Source organism: Zootoca vivipara, chromosome 1 (genome assembly GCF_963506605.1).
Source record: "Zootoca vivipara chromosome 1, rZooViv1.1, whole genome shotgun sequence".
NCBI classification, from domain to species: Eukaryota; Metazoa; Chordata; class Lepidosauria; order Squamata; family Lacertidae; genus Zootoca; species Zootoca vivipara.
In genome coordinates this window covers 85,873,708-85,888,427 of record NC_083276.1, presented here as the reverse complement: position 1 = coordinate 85,888,427, position 14,720 = coordinate 85,873,708, and the positions used below count along the sequence as shown (strand labels likewise).

Sequence of the window (14,720 nt, the reverse complement as noted above, 5' to 3'; positions counted from 1 at the left end):
GGATCAGATGCCCAAAGAAGTGCCAGAAGGAGAATATGTTGCAGAAATGACCAGTTAAACAGGTAATGGGTGACTGGAACATCCCTATCTGCCTGGAGCGAGGCACGTGTGTGTACAGATATTGTTGAAATCCAGAAGGGGGTATTTGTGAGGGAAATGATCCAAGGCCTCCTGGGCAGGCCAGGGAGCAAGAGCAAAGCCAAAGGAATGGAGGAAATAGTGGTTCCTATTCCAGTGCAGTACTTAGAAAAATTGCATGCATTAAAAAGAAACTGCCAGAGTTGTTGGGTGTTTTTTAACAACTAAACAATAAACACAAAACTAGATGGTGCAACACCTCTCTGTCCAAGTACTGTACCAAAATACTGTGGAGCTACCATACAGGAACTAGTCAAGATTAAAGCAGATACAAATAGTACTTTAACTCCCTCAGGTAATTTTCTCTAATGACCATTTGTCACCAAGGTCACACAAGACAAGACCTGTGACTGGCACAACATTCCAGACGTCACTCTTTGTTGCACTTGGCAAAGTGCCAAGAAGAGAAGGATGTCTTATGCACCTCCCTATCCTATCTTTGAAAATTTGTTTACATTATGTTTAAAGAGCAATTTACAGAGCAGATTTCTAGAACAGACAGACAATTCGAAACAACCATTTCTACTGCCCTAACTCACCTCCTGAAATCACTTTGGAAATGCTCTGCTAGATGTGAGACCTACTTATGTTGCAATACCACTACTCTACAGATTTTATATTCCCCCTGCTGTCACTACCGCCACCCTGACAGATATATGTACATTTGGGATGGTTCAAGCCTCTCTTTCTCTTGACTGGCTTGTATTTTTACAGATACTGTATATATATATATATATATATATATATATATATATATATATATATATTTAATGCTAGCTGCCTTGGATGCCAAAATCCTGGCAGAAGAATTACATCCTCACCCCCATGTGTCATACAAATCTAATGCTAAAAAGCTGTGGTTTTGCAAAGTTCCGATATATTTTAGTAAAAAAATAAAAAAATGTTGTTTTAATATAGAAGAGCAGGAAGTCCGATATTCGACCACCCAAATAGGTGCATGCTCCGTGCTGAGGTACAAACTCGGTAGACAGTACAATTAGCAAAGAAAACAGGCGCTGCAACTATTAAGCAGGTTGCAGCTCCTTGTCTACACTGGTGCCACATGCAATACAGATGTCTCTTCCTGCAGAATTTGTTCTATTCTTGGCTCTCCAACCTGGCAGCCTGCCCCTCTGAGTCAGGCCTCAAGCATGAGACTAATTGAGGCAAAGGGAGTGGCGCAGAACTCCACCTCCCCAAACGCTCGGCTCAAAGAGAATGCTCTTGAGGCAGCAGCTACAGTATGAAGTAAGGTGGTACCAAGGAAAGCCAGGCAGCTCCGTGCTTGAAAAGCCTCTGTGTCCAAGGGCTCCATCTAGATTAAACAGCAACTGCTGCAGCAAGCAGCAGAATAAACCACCAGTCGCCACCTTGTCTACATTTATCTGTTAAGTTGTGTTTTCTGCATTTATGAAGCCGCCCCATTGTAAGGAGTTCTATGGGCGGCTCACAAAGTGGCCTGGGAGAGCAGGGACGGCACAATTAACAAAACTGACACAATTTAAAAATACAATTTAATGCTCAATTGAAAACTAAAACCATAAAACACAGGGTATTTAGAAGTTTGGAGTGAACAATAACATCTTCACACCTTTAGTTACAGGTAGGTAGCCTGTAAGGTAGTTAACAGCCATCAACAGGTTTACCACTCCTATCAGCCCATCACCCATTCCCACCCACCCACCACCCACCCTCTGTATATACATAAGTGTATCTGAAGAAGTGTGCATGCACATGAAAGCTCATATCAAAATAAAAACTTAGTTGGTCTTTAAGGTGCTACTGAAGAATTTTTTTTATTTATCTTCACACCTTGGTACCCAAAAGGCCACTATGACGGTGGAGGAAACTCTGTAGGAAAACCAGTCCCTGAGCAGGGTTCCAGTGCTAAAACGATTCTCTCCCCAGTCAATTCCCAGGGCCAACTGGTTTTTCCCACCACACTTCATTTGACAGAGGAACTTTAAGCCAGGGCTTTGGCATAGGATCTTACAATGTAGTTTGGTCCATATGGCAGAAGGCATTATTTCAGGTACCCATATCCATATCCCTACGGTGAATGACTAAGGAAGTTATTTAACCACGTAGCCTCACGGGAAGGGGGGGCGGGGTTGTGGTTGGCTCTGATAATATTGAAGAATCTAAAGACCCATCTAAAGCACTGGAAAAAGCCAATGACTAAGTTCACTGCTTCAGACGCAAAACCAAGAGGAAGTCTAGTCTGACTGGGTCCATGTGAGTTCTGTGAGCTCCCTGCATTTGCCTTGTTTATCTGGGTGCGTTCAGCACCCTGCTTGATAACAGCATAATGTTACAGGCTGCAGCTCAGCCAGGGGAACTCTCTTTCATAATGAGCACACCACAAACTTCTTCGATGAAGGACGAAAGTCTCTCCATGGGGGGGAAAGGGGGGGATAGTAGAGAGTTTCTGGCTTCAACAACATTAAAAGAGCGTATGATTTCAGCACTTAGATCAAGAATACACCAGCCCCCCCCCCATCCCTGCAGCTTCAGAATCTGTTTTGACTATTCCTAGTTTACCCAGACAAGTGTTATATTAAATGTAATTGAGGATATCTTGGTGGAGCATTTCCACCACATGTCAGGAGCTGGTGTTCCAGAGGGGCTGACGCTCTTCTCACTCACAACCAGCTCTTAGGCATCTTACACACAGCAGCAAAATGCTGATCAGCTCATGCATTGACATTTCATTTATGGTAGCCATCATCACATTCCTCAGGCAGCAGAGCCATAGCTGCCAAGTTTTCCCTTTTCTCGCGAGGAAGCCTATTCAGCATAAGGGAAAATCCCTTTAAAAAAGGGATAACTTGGCAGCTATGAGCAGAGCACTAAAAAGGAAGCTGTTAGTAGCATGTGCTGCACCAGAATGAGGTTTGCTTCCCCTCGACCCACGCTCCAGAAAGCCAAAAGACCATAGCTGGGCTCTCTTTTGCTGCTCTCTCCCGGAGCAGAGCTTCTGCTGTTGTTGTTAAATACTTATTTCCAGACCTGCCTAGAAATCTCATGAGACAGGTGGGTATTGGGGCAATTATGAACATATCAGTTGCATTTCAGATTTGCATAAAGACTGAAATGAGTAGATGTGATCCCAGCAGGGGACAAAAAAAATAAGAGGAAATTGATAGGTTGGATCCAGTGGAGCACCACAAAGTCTTATCTGGCAAGAAATGCTAAACTGAACAAAATAACAATCAACAAGGCCTAATGGAAATGGCTTGCCGCTGATATTCCAGAGGAAAGGAAGGCCTCTTGCTGACACCTTTTTAGCTCCAGGTGGTGCAATATTATGAAAAATGTGCCTGTACTTTGAAAGAGAAGTACAATCAATTAAAAAACTGGCTACAGGAAGTGAGGGGAGGTACATGCATGTTGCTTTTCTCTACACCAAGTCAGTTCAATAAAACTCAGATAATGTGTCCATACAGAATGGACTGATTTAGGTTGAAATGAACAGAAGTTGGCTTTGGTGTGTAGTAAACGGGTAATCCATGTCCACCTTCCCATGTTAGCTTTCTGCAATAGGAGCCACTGCAGAGCAACTCCTTGAGGAGCCCCATGTCACCCAAAGACGGAGGAGGGGCTGATGTAGAGAGGCAGCACGTAGTAGACTTCTCTCACGTACCAGGAGGCTTTCCACACCACTGCTTTATGTCGCAGAGGCACCCAAGTCGTAGAAAGGCAGGACACTACGCACCCAGAAAGCCAACAGGCATGCAACAGAGCTAGCTGTCTTCTGCCTGGTAGTTCTCACTCCCTTGTACCTCTGACTCACCACTGCCGTCACCCCATTCTAAGATACGGCTGTGCGTTCTGTGTTTGTTCACTACAAACTCCCCTTGTTCAACCTCTCAAGATAGCAGTTGTTTCCCTGAAAACAAAGCATGGCTTCTTCCATAGAGAATCACTCTGCTGCAAGCAGTACAAGCCGATGGAGCTTGTTGTTGCAGCGAGAGAGAGAAAACTTCCCACATCTGCGTATAGAGGGGAGAGATGGAGAGACAGAAACCAAGCTGCTTCCTTCTCTCCTCCCCACATTGTCACCAGCAACCCCATTTGCTTTTCAGGAACCGTGGAATCAGAAGCTGAATACAGGGAGGAAGTAAGCTAGCAAAGCGCCAGAGCCAAAAAACGAAGTCACTCTTGCCTTCTTGTTGCAGCAACCCTGGTCTAATCATCAGCGATGGCTTGCTCGGCATGCATCCTTGGTGTTTTCTGCCCTTAACTGGACTCATTTACACACTCCGTGGTTCTCTAAGGCATTTATAGCACAAGCCTAATCGCATCTACTCAGAAGTAAGCCCTACTACATTCAGTGGGGCTTTCTCCTAGGTAAATGGGGTTAGGATTGTAGCCTTAATCCGTCTCCTTGAGTGAAGGCTGAAGTGACAACATGTAGGTTTGTAGAACAGTTCTTCCCACACGCCCATCACAAGGTCCACAGGACACCAGGAACTGAAAGTACCCTGTTTCTCATATTTTAAGGCATCCCCATAAAATAAGCCATAGCAGGATTTTTAAGCATTCAAGGAATATAAGCCATACCCCGAAAATAAGACATAGTGATAGGAGCAGCAGCAATGCTGGCCACGGCAGGAGGAGGAGGAAAAAAATAAGACATCCCTTGAAAATAAGCCATAGTGTGTTTTTTTGAGGAAAAAATAAATATAAGACGTGTCTTATAATATGAGAAACACGGTAAGTACAACATAGCAGTACCATCTACTTCTCATGAAAAAAAGCCTGTTCAGGGACTCACTAATTATCTGCTGAGTCACAGTCACATGTGATTTACGGTAGGAATTAGGTGTGGTCCTACTTCTTCCCTTGAAAAAGGAGTCAGAAGGGGAGAAGCCTAAAAAGGAATGGTCCCATCAGTGGGAGAGAGAGAGAGAATGGGAAAGCTTCCGGCTTTTTTTCTTCTAGGTTTCTAGAGGAACAGGTGTCAGTTGCAGCAAAATCAAGCCTTGTGGCACCTTAAAAACAAACTGATTTCTTATTGCACAATGCCAAAGCCTTTCAGGGCTGTAGCTCAGGGGTAGAGCATCTGCTTTGCATGCAGAAGGTCCCAGATTCAATCCCCAGCATCTCCAGGCAGGGCTGAGTGAGATTCCCTGTCTGAAACCCAGCAAAGCTGCTGTAGTCAGTGTAGACAATACTGAACTACATGGACCCAATGGCATCTGTCTGTATAAAGCAGCTGCCTATGTAAGAGCTTGGAATACATGGCATTTCATACTATGAATAGTGCAGTGCACAGCAGCAGAGGCCTCACACCAGTCTGTTTTTAGCAAGAGACTCTAGATCCCAGAAACTGAATAATTCTGAAAGTGACAAAAGTGTTTTTGGACAGTGTCCACTGTGATCCTATCGGCCTTAACACAAGCTGCCATTCTTTCTAGGTCATGAGACACCAAAGCTAAAAGCAAAACTTCTGACTTCTGCAAAAGAAAAAAGATCTATGGGAAACGCCTGCTTTTGTTTCCTGCCCTTAAATGTTCTGCTTTTTTCTAAACTTATTCCTTAATACTTTTGTTTATACTTGGAGCCTGGTGGGTGCCTTATACAAACATTTCTGTTGACTAAGTTTACAAAAACATTAACAATACTGGGCTGCACCCTACTAAGTTTTACTCAGAATAGACCCATCGGAAATTCAGGAACATGACTAAATTGGGTCCATGAATTTCAATGGGTCTACTCTTGTGTAAAACTTGATTGGTTACTACCCAGAACTCTCACGGTGTCCAATGGGGCTTATTCCCAGACAAGTCTGCTTTAGGACTGTGCCCTCAGTAACATATCTGCAAATGGCCACTGCAGCTATTAATCCATGTGACTTACTATCCTTCCCCATTAAAGAAGACTTTCTCTACCTGGTGTCCTCCATTCATTTTTGACTACTGCTCCCATCAGTCCCAGACAGCCATTTAGGGATAGATTACATATTACACAAGGGTTCTGCAATCAGATCTCCTGATATTTTTGGGTTTTGCTTTGGTGCCTTTGGGGGGGGGGGCTCCAATCTTGGAGCTTCAAGAGAGAAGGGAGGAGAGTAAATACCCCCTCCGCCTAGCCCAGGCTTCCTCAAACTTGGCCCTCCAGATGTTTTGAGACTACAATTCCCATCAATCCCTGACCACTGGTCCTGCTAGCTAGGGATCATGGGAGTTGTAGGCCAAAAACATCAGGACGGCCAAGCTTGAGGAAGCCTGGCCTACCCCCACACTGGTTCAATAAAATTTGAACTCAGCTACTCCCGCAGTCACCTTATGGTCAATGTCAGACAGGCAGAATCCAACATTTCCACCATGCTGCGGTGTCAGAGCACCCGGGAGTAGCTGAGTTCTTGGCAGCAGTGTCTCAAGGAGTAGTTTAATAGGAAGAAATCTCAGATTTATATATATATATATATATATATATATATATATATATATATATATATATACACACACACACACACACACACACATACAATTAGTGTATGCAGTTTACTGTTGCCTCTTTGTATGCATTTTAAATACTTTTGTATGTGACTTTTTTCTTGCGGTTCTATTTGTAAAATGCCTAATAAAGGTTTGATAGTCAAATAAAATTTGAAGGACCTCATTAAAACTACAGGAAATCCAACCACAATTCTCCAGTGTTACACGTACATTAACCCTGAGTCAATACGTTATATCGTTCCATCTACCTCTCATGTTTTCTCATAAAACTCTCCTCAAGTCACTCCCCACTGTTCTTTTTTCCTCTCTATTCTTTTTCCTTTCATGGGTACAAATATAATATTGCATTTAGCTGGGGGCTCCAGACATTTTGAACTCTGATGCAAAGTTTTTGCTCTATTCCCAGGCTCAAGCAAACTTTACAAAAATCCCTTTCAGAGCTAAAGCTGGGGCAGGGAAAACACCTCCTATTATGAATAGGGCAGGGCAGGAAAGGCCTCATGGTTCCATCAGTCTATTTTTAGCAAGAGGCTTCAGGAGGACCAGAAACTGAACTGTTCTGCAACTGAAAGAAGCTTTGTCTAGGTGTTGCATTTCATGAAATAAATAAGATGAGCAGTGAGCACTCATAGTTGGGGATGGAAGAGTGATCCTTTTTAAATAGATGTATGCGTGGAATTTGTCCACATCGAACCATTCTTTCCATCAAGTGCAGTTCATTCATGCATTGCCGGTTAAAGAAAAAGAAAGCCTGGTTAATCATATGCAAAATTATAAGCAGGAACAAACATATATCATACATATAAAAGTCATGCCCCATGCAATACTACATTTCTACAATATAATTTTGCAAATATAAATACCTAAGTACTTTACAGAGTTGTATGCATTGTTGTATGCTGATGTGCTGGATCCTTTAGGAAACTTGAAGTGCACATGTACATACTGTTCTAGTGTAATAATGCAAGAATTGTTCATGGTTTTAGCAAAACCAGTAAAAAAAATAACTTGCTCCTCAACAAGATCAAGGAGCAAGACTGAAACTAGAAAAAGTCATACAGATAAGTTTGGCATCAAGATTTTCAGAACATGTTGATTGCTATTCACAGTGTTCATTTCCTTTAAAAAGCAAGTTCTGGTACCTAAATCTGATCCCCAATGTCTCTGGTCTGGATGCTCAGATCCAACCCCGCTCAGCAAGGCGCGTAGCAAGGGAGGGGCGAAGGGGGCAGGCCGCCCCTAGCTCCACTCTGCCGGGGGCAGCACGGGGGCAGTGCACGGGGGCAGTGCCCCGGCCCCTGGCCCGTCCCTCGCATCCTCCGCCCAAGCAGGAAGAAGCAGAGCACCGGCCGAGCTGGCTCATCCTGGCGCACATATCCTGACGTCACGACTCATGTGCACTGTAGAGTGACGCCCCGCCCCCAGGGGGTGCCGCCCCGGGCAGCCAAGCGGCACCGTTCGCCACTGACCCCACTCCTTTTGTAGCTTCAGCACACATACAAACAGCACTCTTTAAATTTGCTTTGTCACTTATCATCGTACTGACTTTCCCAGCTTGAGGATGTCATAGCCAGACCATTTTGGGTCAAAAAAAGAAGATCCAATGTTCCATTTTCTTTTAAAATAATGGTTGTTATTGTAGTGTCAGGGCCGGGGAGTGACGGCACGCCTCTCTTGTGTTGTTAAAATATTGCTCTTGGATTGAATCCTTAAACTAAAGGGCCAGGCCTCTGCAAGACAAACTGATTTTCCCTAATGCAGCTAGCTACCTTTTTAAAATACAGTCATGTAGTAGAGATGGCTTAGGAGAATGTGAAACTAACAAAGCACAGAGAAGTGCTCAATCAGCTCAGACTCAAAGCCTCTGCCAACAAGGCCCCAGAAGTACAGCTCTAATTGAGAGAAAGAGCTGGGAATAGAAGAGGTTTGTTTGCTCTTGCCAAGTGCTTTGATTATTTCCAACTTCTTTCCCGGCAAAGGCTTCTAAACCTTTTACAGCAGCAAATCTGGAAGAAATTCAACAGGTGCAGCTTCACGACAAGGAAACATTTCTGTCTCAGGACTGGAGTACCTGATACAGTTGCCAAGGAGGGCTTCCGGCTTCGTGGAGAAAGTGAGCTGATGTCTGCAGGGAGCTGATGCAAACCAGCAGCTTCTGTACCTTATAGAGGCAGTCATCACAAGGACTGATTAAAAGCCATGTTGCACGTGTTGACCAAAAGGCAGACCACACAAGATAGCACCACTTTTATACTCGATGTTCTGAATGCAAAATATTTTTAAATTTTAACAGCTCTTTTAGTAAACATTTTCCCCCAGGTGTGGGTATACAATAATATTTAACGGGGAGGGTCATCTTCAGAGGCAATCCACCAATATTTTCAAGCTTCATTTTGTAAAATGCCCCCTTTGCAACAACAACAAAAAAGAACTGACAGTTTTTCTTTATAAATCTCAGCACTGGAGTAGACCTTTTTTTACATTATGTGACACTTTGCTCAGAACCATATAAGCAGGCCTTCCAATACCCCTATAAGCTATTTCTGCAAAGAGTTTTAAAAGCTGCACTTTAACTTTTCACAGTTGGGATTTGGGGAAAAAGTAAGGCTTATATTCAGGCCAATACGGTAACTCTCTGCCCAGTCCCTGCAAGTACATCTCTCCCCCACATCCTTACTAGACCCCCCACATGGGAGAGGCAGGAAAAAGAATAAAGTTAGACCCAGCACTGGGATAGGCAGAGACCTCTCAGCTTAGCCCAGTGCCCTGATGGGGATGCAAATTGCTCCTTCCTGATTTGATGAGTAAAGACTCCCCACTCAGCCATTGTTCAATGGGTGAACTTGGGCCAGTTATTACAACTCAGCCTGCCCTAACCTATCACACCAGGCTGCTTCGAGGCGTGAATGCAGAGGAGAAAAGCACATATTCCTGCAATGAGCTCTTTCGGGGTAAGATGGGATATATAAACATAGTAATATGTAACTAACTAGGCACAGATCAGCTGAGAAGGTGTACTGTGTGTGCATGCTGTGTTTATGCGCACATTCAGGGTGTGTGGATGTTTACAAAGAGAAAGGTTTTTAAAAGCCAGTTGCCCTTCCCAGACCTGAGGTTTCTATTGACTTGAGACTCTGAGTCTGATATCTCCATCTCAGGAAGCAGAAAACACACACATACACACCGGGCTCCACATTATAGCTCATGTCACACTTACCAAATAATAATAATAAAAGCTAGATTTAGTATGGGGTGAGGTGCTCTCTTCTTCCAGAAACTTGGGGAAACTCTCTCCGCTGTTGCATTTTTAAGTTTCTGGGAGTAGGAAAGAGTGTTAGCCATTTCACATCTCAGCACAAGTTGTTATGTGCAGCCCCTGCCTGCCCACCTGACTTCGGGGAAACAAAGAGGTCAATTGAGGGAAAGGAATCCCAAACTCCCAGCCAAGTTGGAATCAATTGGAATGGAAAAGTCAAGTCATGCTTTTTCATTCGCTTTGCTCCCTTCTACACCAGAAGATGCAAGTTGGGAAAACAGAACAAATGCCTGGGAAGAAACTGATCAGGAACATTACAGCAAACCTGTGCCGCAGAAATGTCTCTAGTCCTGTACACAATTTGAGGAGCTTCAGCTGGTCTGCTGGTCTCACTGTCCTCCTCCTCTACTACCACCCAACTTGTTTCAAACCAAATACGGTGCCTGGTTAGATTTGGCTTGTGTTTGTAAAAAAACACATCATGTTTTAATATTTTTTCTACCACATGTTTTTGATTCCCACAATGGCCTCGGCCAATCCAGTTGTTAACACAGCAAGCCAATACATGTCTCCTTAGAAGTAAGCCTTGTTGTATTCAATGGGGTTTACGCCCAGGTAGGTGGCAATCGGATCACAGCCCTAAGCTCAAGCCTTCTTCCTTCAGCTCACCAGCCTTTTAGAGCAGAGGCTGCATGGGAAGGCCTGGGGGAAAAACCCGGAAAAATGGGGGGGACAGACAGGTTTTTTTCCGGGGGGTTTCCCAGGCCTTCCCATCTCTAAACATGTGCATACCTGAGCCATGCAACTTAGACCTTTGCAAACAGGAGCTTTTCGATTTAAATCTAATTCTTCTTTTCTCAAAGAAGCCAAGAGAAAATATGGTAGTTACTATTTCCCAGGTCCTTATTTGAAAGTTCAAAAGAGGGATGAATAGGACTGAAATCCCCTTAGGGAAATGAATGCCCAAGAAGATGCAGAGTGGCTAAAAAACTTCAGGTTGGTAAGGCAGGGCACGTTGCCCAGCTTCCTTACTAAGCATAGCTGCTTGGGAAGGACTGGTGATCAACCTCCCTACCCTGGGGCTGAAGAGATTCTATAACTCTGTTTTTAAAAATGTCTGAGGAAAGGGCGGGGCTACAGTTTCAAGAAGCCAGAGCCTTTGCTTTGTATGCAGAAAGTCCCAGGGTTGCTGGAGAGCAGCTACCAATCATCATGGAAGATGAGCACTGGGCTAAATGGTCCTAAATTGCCTGTCCTGGAATATGGCAACTTCCTTTGTAGATCAAGGGAATTCTCAACCCCAATAACCTTGGAATGTCACGTGTTCACTGCAAATGATTTGTTACCGGTACAAGAAACAAATGCATATGTGAGAAAGAAAGAATTGAAGTATCCAAGGATGAAAAGGCCTGTTCTTGTCTTGCCACCCTCCAGACCACATGTGGAAGAGGCATATGATGAAGAAGGGCCTCAGAAGAAGAACACAGAAACTGGGGTGGTTTATATGGGGAGGGGCAGTCCTTCAGGTATTGTGGGTCTGAGCCATTCAAGTACTTTCAATTGGGTCCAGTAGCTAATTGGGTCCAGTAGCCAGTGCAGTCAGGCCTAGATTACCTGCAAGCCATTTCTTCAAGCATGTACAGTATCTCCCTCTTGCTACTCCAAAGCCCTGTTTTGGCTACACAAGCTCACTATTAAGATGCATGACTCCAGACTGCCACTATTATGTAGGAGGGGTTCATTGCATACTGTAGATTTGTTCTTCTTCTTCTTGTTGTTGTTTAGTCGTGTCCGACTCTTCGTGACCCCATGGACCAGAGCACGCCAGGCACTTCTGTCTTCCATTACCTCCCACAGTTTGGTCAAACTCATGTTCGTAGCTTCGAGAACACTGTCCAACCATCTCGTCCTCTGTTATCCCCTTCTCCTTGTGCCCTCAATCTTTCCCAACATCAGGGTCTTTTCCAGGGAGTCTTCTCTTCTCATGAGGTGGCCAAAGCACTGGAGCCTCAGCTTCAGGATCTGTCCTTCCAGTGAGCACTCAGGGCTGATTTCCTTCAGAATGGTAGATTTAGGTTTCCCTAATTAAAGTGGATTGAAGCTCTCTCTGCTCTAGCACAACAAATCCACATATTAAAAAAAAAAAGAATCATCATTTTTGAATTTTGAAAAGTGAGAGGGAAATACATTAAAGGCTATAAAATGAATGAAGGACTAATGGGAATTCATTCAAACACCCCACAAGTCAGCCAAGATGAATGCAGGATAAATGCTCATTGTTGTATAACCACTCCATAAACAAGTAAGAATAAATGTTCAATCAAGGCCATTTTCAGAAACGTTTTCAACAGACATCTAAAATAATACAATGAAGAGGCAGGGAGTTTCAAGGTACAGATTCCAGTCTGAGGTGGGCTTGCTAATTAATGTGGCCCATAGTAGAAAAGTGAGCCATAACTTATGGAAAAGGCCAGTGTGTGATGGACACAAAAGTGAATTTTAATTGAGGTTTTGGTTATAGAGTATACATGTTTGTTCTGGGTAATAAATCTGTTGACTTAAAAAACACACACACAGATTATTTGTGAGTGACAGTCCAAGCAGAAATTTAAAGGATTATTAATAGTACGGTAATCCATTTCTTCTCAAGGATTAATGTGACAACAAGATGACCAAACTAAGCAACCATGTCCAGTTTGTTTGTTTGTTTGTTTGTTTGGTGTGTGGGTGTGGGTTTGGAATAAAAAGCCAACCAAATCCAGACCATGCATTGAAGTATTCAGAGTTTTTGTCCTAGTGACACAACTAGGTTGGGGAATCCCAGGGATGGGACAGGAAAACTCTACTGAAATGGAATAGCAGGTTAAATATTTTACTATAAAATGACTGCATTTGATAGAGCTAGGGAGATGGGGAGCAAGAACAGCAAGGGGAGACTAGGACAGAAAGGAATCAGCAAGCCTGGGAACAGGTTGGTCAGGCAAGGGAGTAAAATAGCCTTGTCATTTCAGCAGACGAGTGGAAAAACCAAGGGACATTGTCAGCGGAGCAAATGTCAAAGAAGGCCAACCAGCCCTTGCCCCACCCCATTACATCACAGTGTTTCTGTGAGCATGACTCTTTCACAAAGTTCTGTCTGGCTTCCTCTTCTTCCTTAGAAGCTGCATCTTTTGCCAACTCCACATGTCTTGTCCCTGTGGCCTTGGCACTTAGGCAAAGTTTCGCCAGAGGGAGGGCATTCTGTGGACCCACTGCAGAAAGAGCAGGTCTCTCTCTCTCTCTCTCTCTCTCTCTCTCTCTCTCTCTCTCTCTCTCTCTCTCTCTCTCTCTCTCTCTCTCTCTCTCCCTCCCTCCCTCCCTCCCTCCCTCCCTCCCTCCTCCCTCCAGTGCCCAAAAAAGTCATCTTCCACTTAAGAACCAATTCCCCTCTCCTGGAAAGGAGTCTTAGGCTACAATCCTAACCCCATTTACCAGGAACTACACCCCACTGAATTCAGTAGGGCTTGCTTTGGCACAATGCCTACCCATTCTCAGAGGGTGGGAGGGCCTCTTTGCTGAATATCTTCGGAGGGCAGACATGACACAGACAGATGACGGATGTAACCACACCCATCATAAACACTAACACTGCTGTACTAAAGCAACCCAATATTCTAGAGAAAAAGGAAAAACCAGAATGAAAACTTCCATGATCTAATATTTCAGCCAAGGAATAAATGCAGTCAGGTGACTGGAAATAACAAGGGAAGACTGAGCATCTCCCTCTGCTTCGGGTGGGGAGTCGAGGCAGACCAGCCACGCCAATCTCTCAGCCAACACAGATCTTTTGCCGAAACCAGTCCCTGAAAAGCAGGGCGAAATTGCCATACCAAGAGCAGGCTCCCTGGGAGAGCCACTTAGGTTTAATATGTGCTATGGCTCAGCCACAGAAATCTTTCCGCGCCCTGGCTACGTCTCGGAATAAGTGAGGTAATGAGCTCCTCTGGGCATACGCAGAGAGTTACCAGCCCCCCTCGCACAGCAAAAACGAAACCGCCCGACTCTGCTTAGTTTACACTCTGGCAACGATTTCACAAGCAGCCCCGGGACGTGCCTTTTGGCCGTTCAGCACCAGGTGCCAATCAGGCAAGGGCGATCCAATGGCGGGTTCCGACCAGGGCCAGGCGCCAGGCACCGGAGCCCCGCGCTCGGCTGCTTCCCGGCGCGGAGTAGGGCTGGCTACCGTCAGGATCAAAACAGAGCAAACTCCGACCAAAGAGTCAAAAACCTCGGGAGGAGGAATAAAAAACCGAGTGTGCGTTTTTAACAAAACTTCAGAAGGCGCGAATGCACCAAGGGCGCACAGAAAAACTTGCCCGGGAGGGGGGAAGAGAACGCATCTCTTTTGAGTCCCTATCCGCACCTGCTAGGGCGCCTGGGGAAAATAGTTAAAAAGCCACAACCCCGCAACGCAAGGGGCTTCCTCACGAGCAATCCCTTCCCGAAAGCGCAGGCCCTCCTTTCCTTACCTTGGTGCTGGCGCTTGGTCCCCACAGACTGAAGTTTCCTTCTCTCGCAGCAGCCGCGACTCCGACGCAGAACTTAACAACACTTCTCTCCTCCCAGCCCTTGGGAGGCGAGGGCGGGGCGCGCGGGGAAACGGAGGGAGGAGGCGCCCGGGAGAATCCCCGCCCCGCCCCCGTCCAAAAGTAATACAGTACAGTACAGTACGTTGCGAGCTGCTGCATCCGAAGAGCTCAGGGTGCCTCCAAGTGGCTCGATCGGGTCCTGCCGCCAGAAAGTCGCGCCCATTTGTTGTTTGGAATGAGCTTTCTTTGACCTCAAGACGACGTGAAAGCGCGCAGAATCTGCAACATATCACG

The 14,720-nt window shown here is 45.1% G+C and overlaps 1 protein-coding gene across 2 annotated transcripts in view; it reads right to left on the bottom strand.

The window, feature by feature from the left end:
* LOC118091176 (protein lifeguard 3) overlaps positions 1-14,470 on the bottom strand; it is a 30,447-nt gene extending 15,977 nt beyond the window's left edge. For both annotated transcript variants that reach the window (XM_035127852.2, XM_035127860.2), the window contains exon 1: positions 14,367-14,470. The gene's annotated coding sequence lies outside the window, so the exon portion shown is untranslated. The remainder of the gene's footprint in view (positions 1-14,366) is intronic.
* Positions 14,471-14,720: the final 250 nt, after the last annotated feature.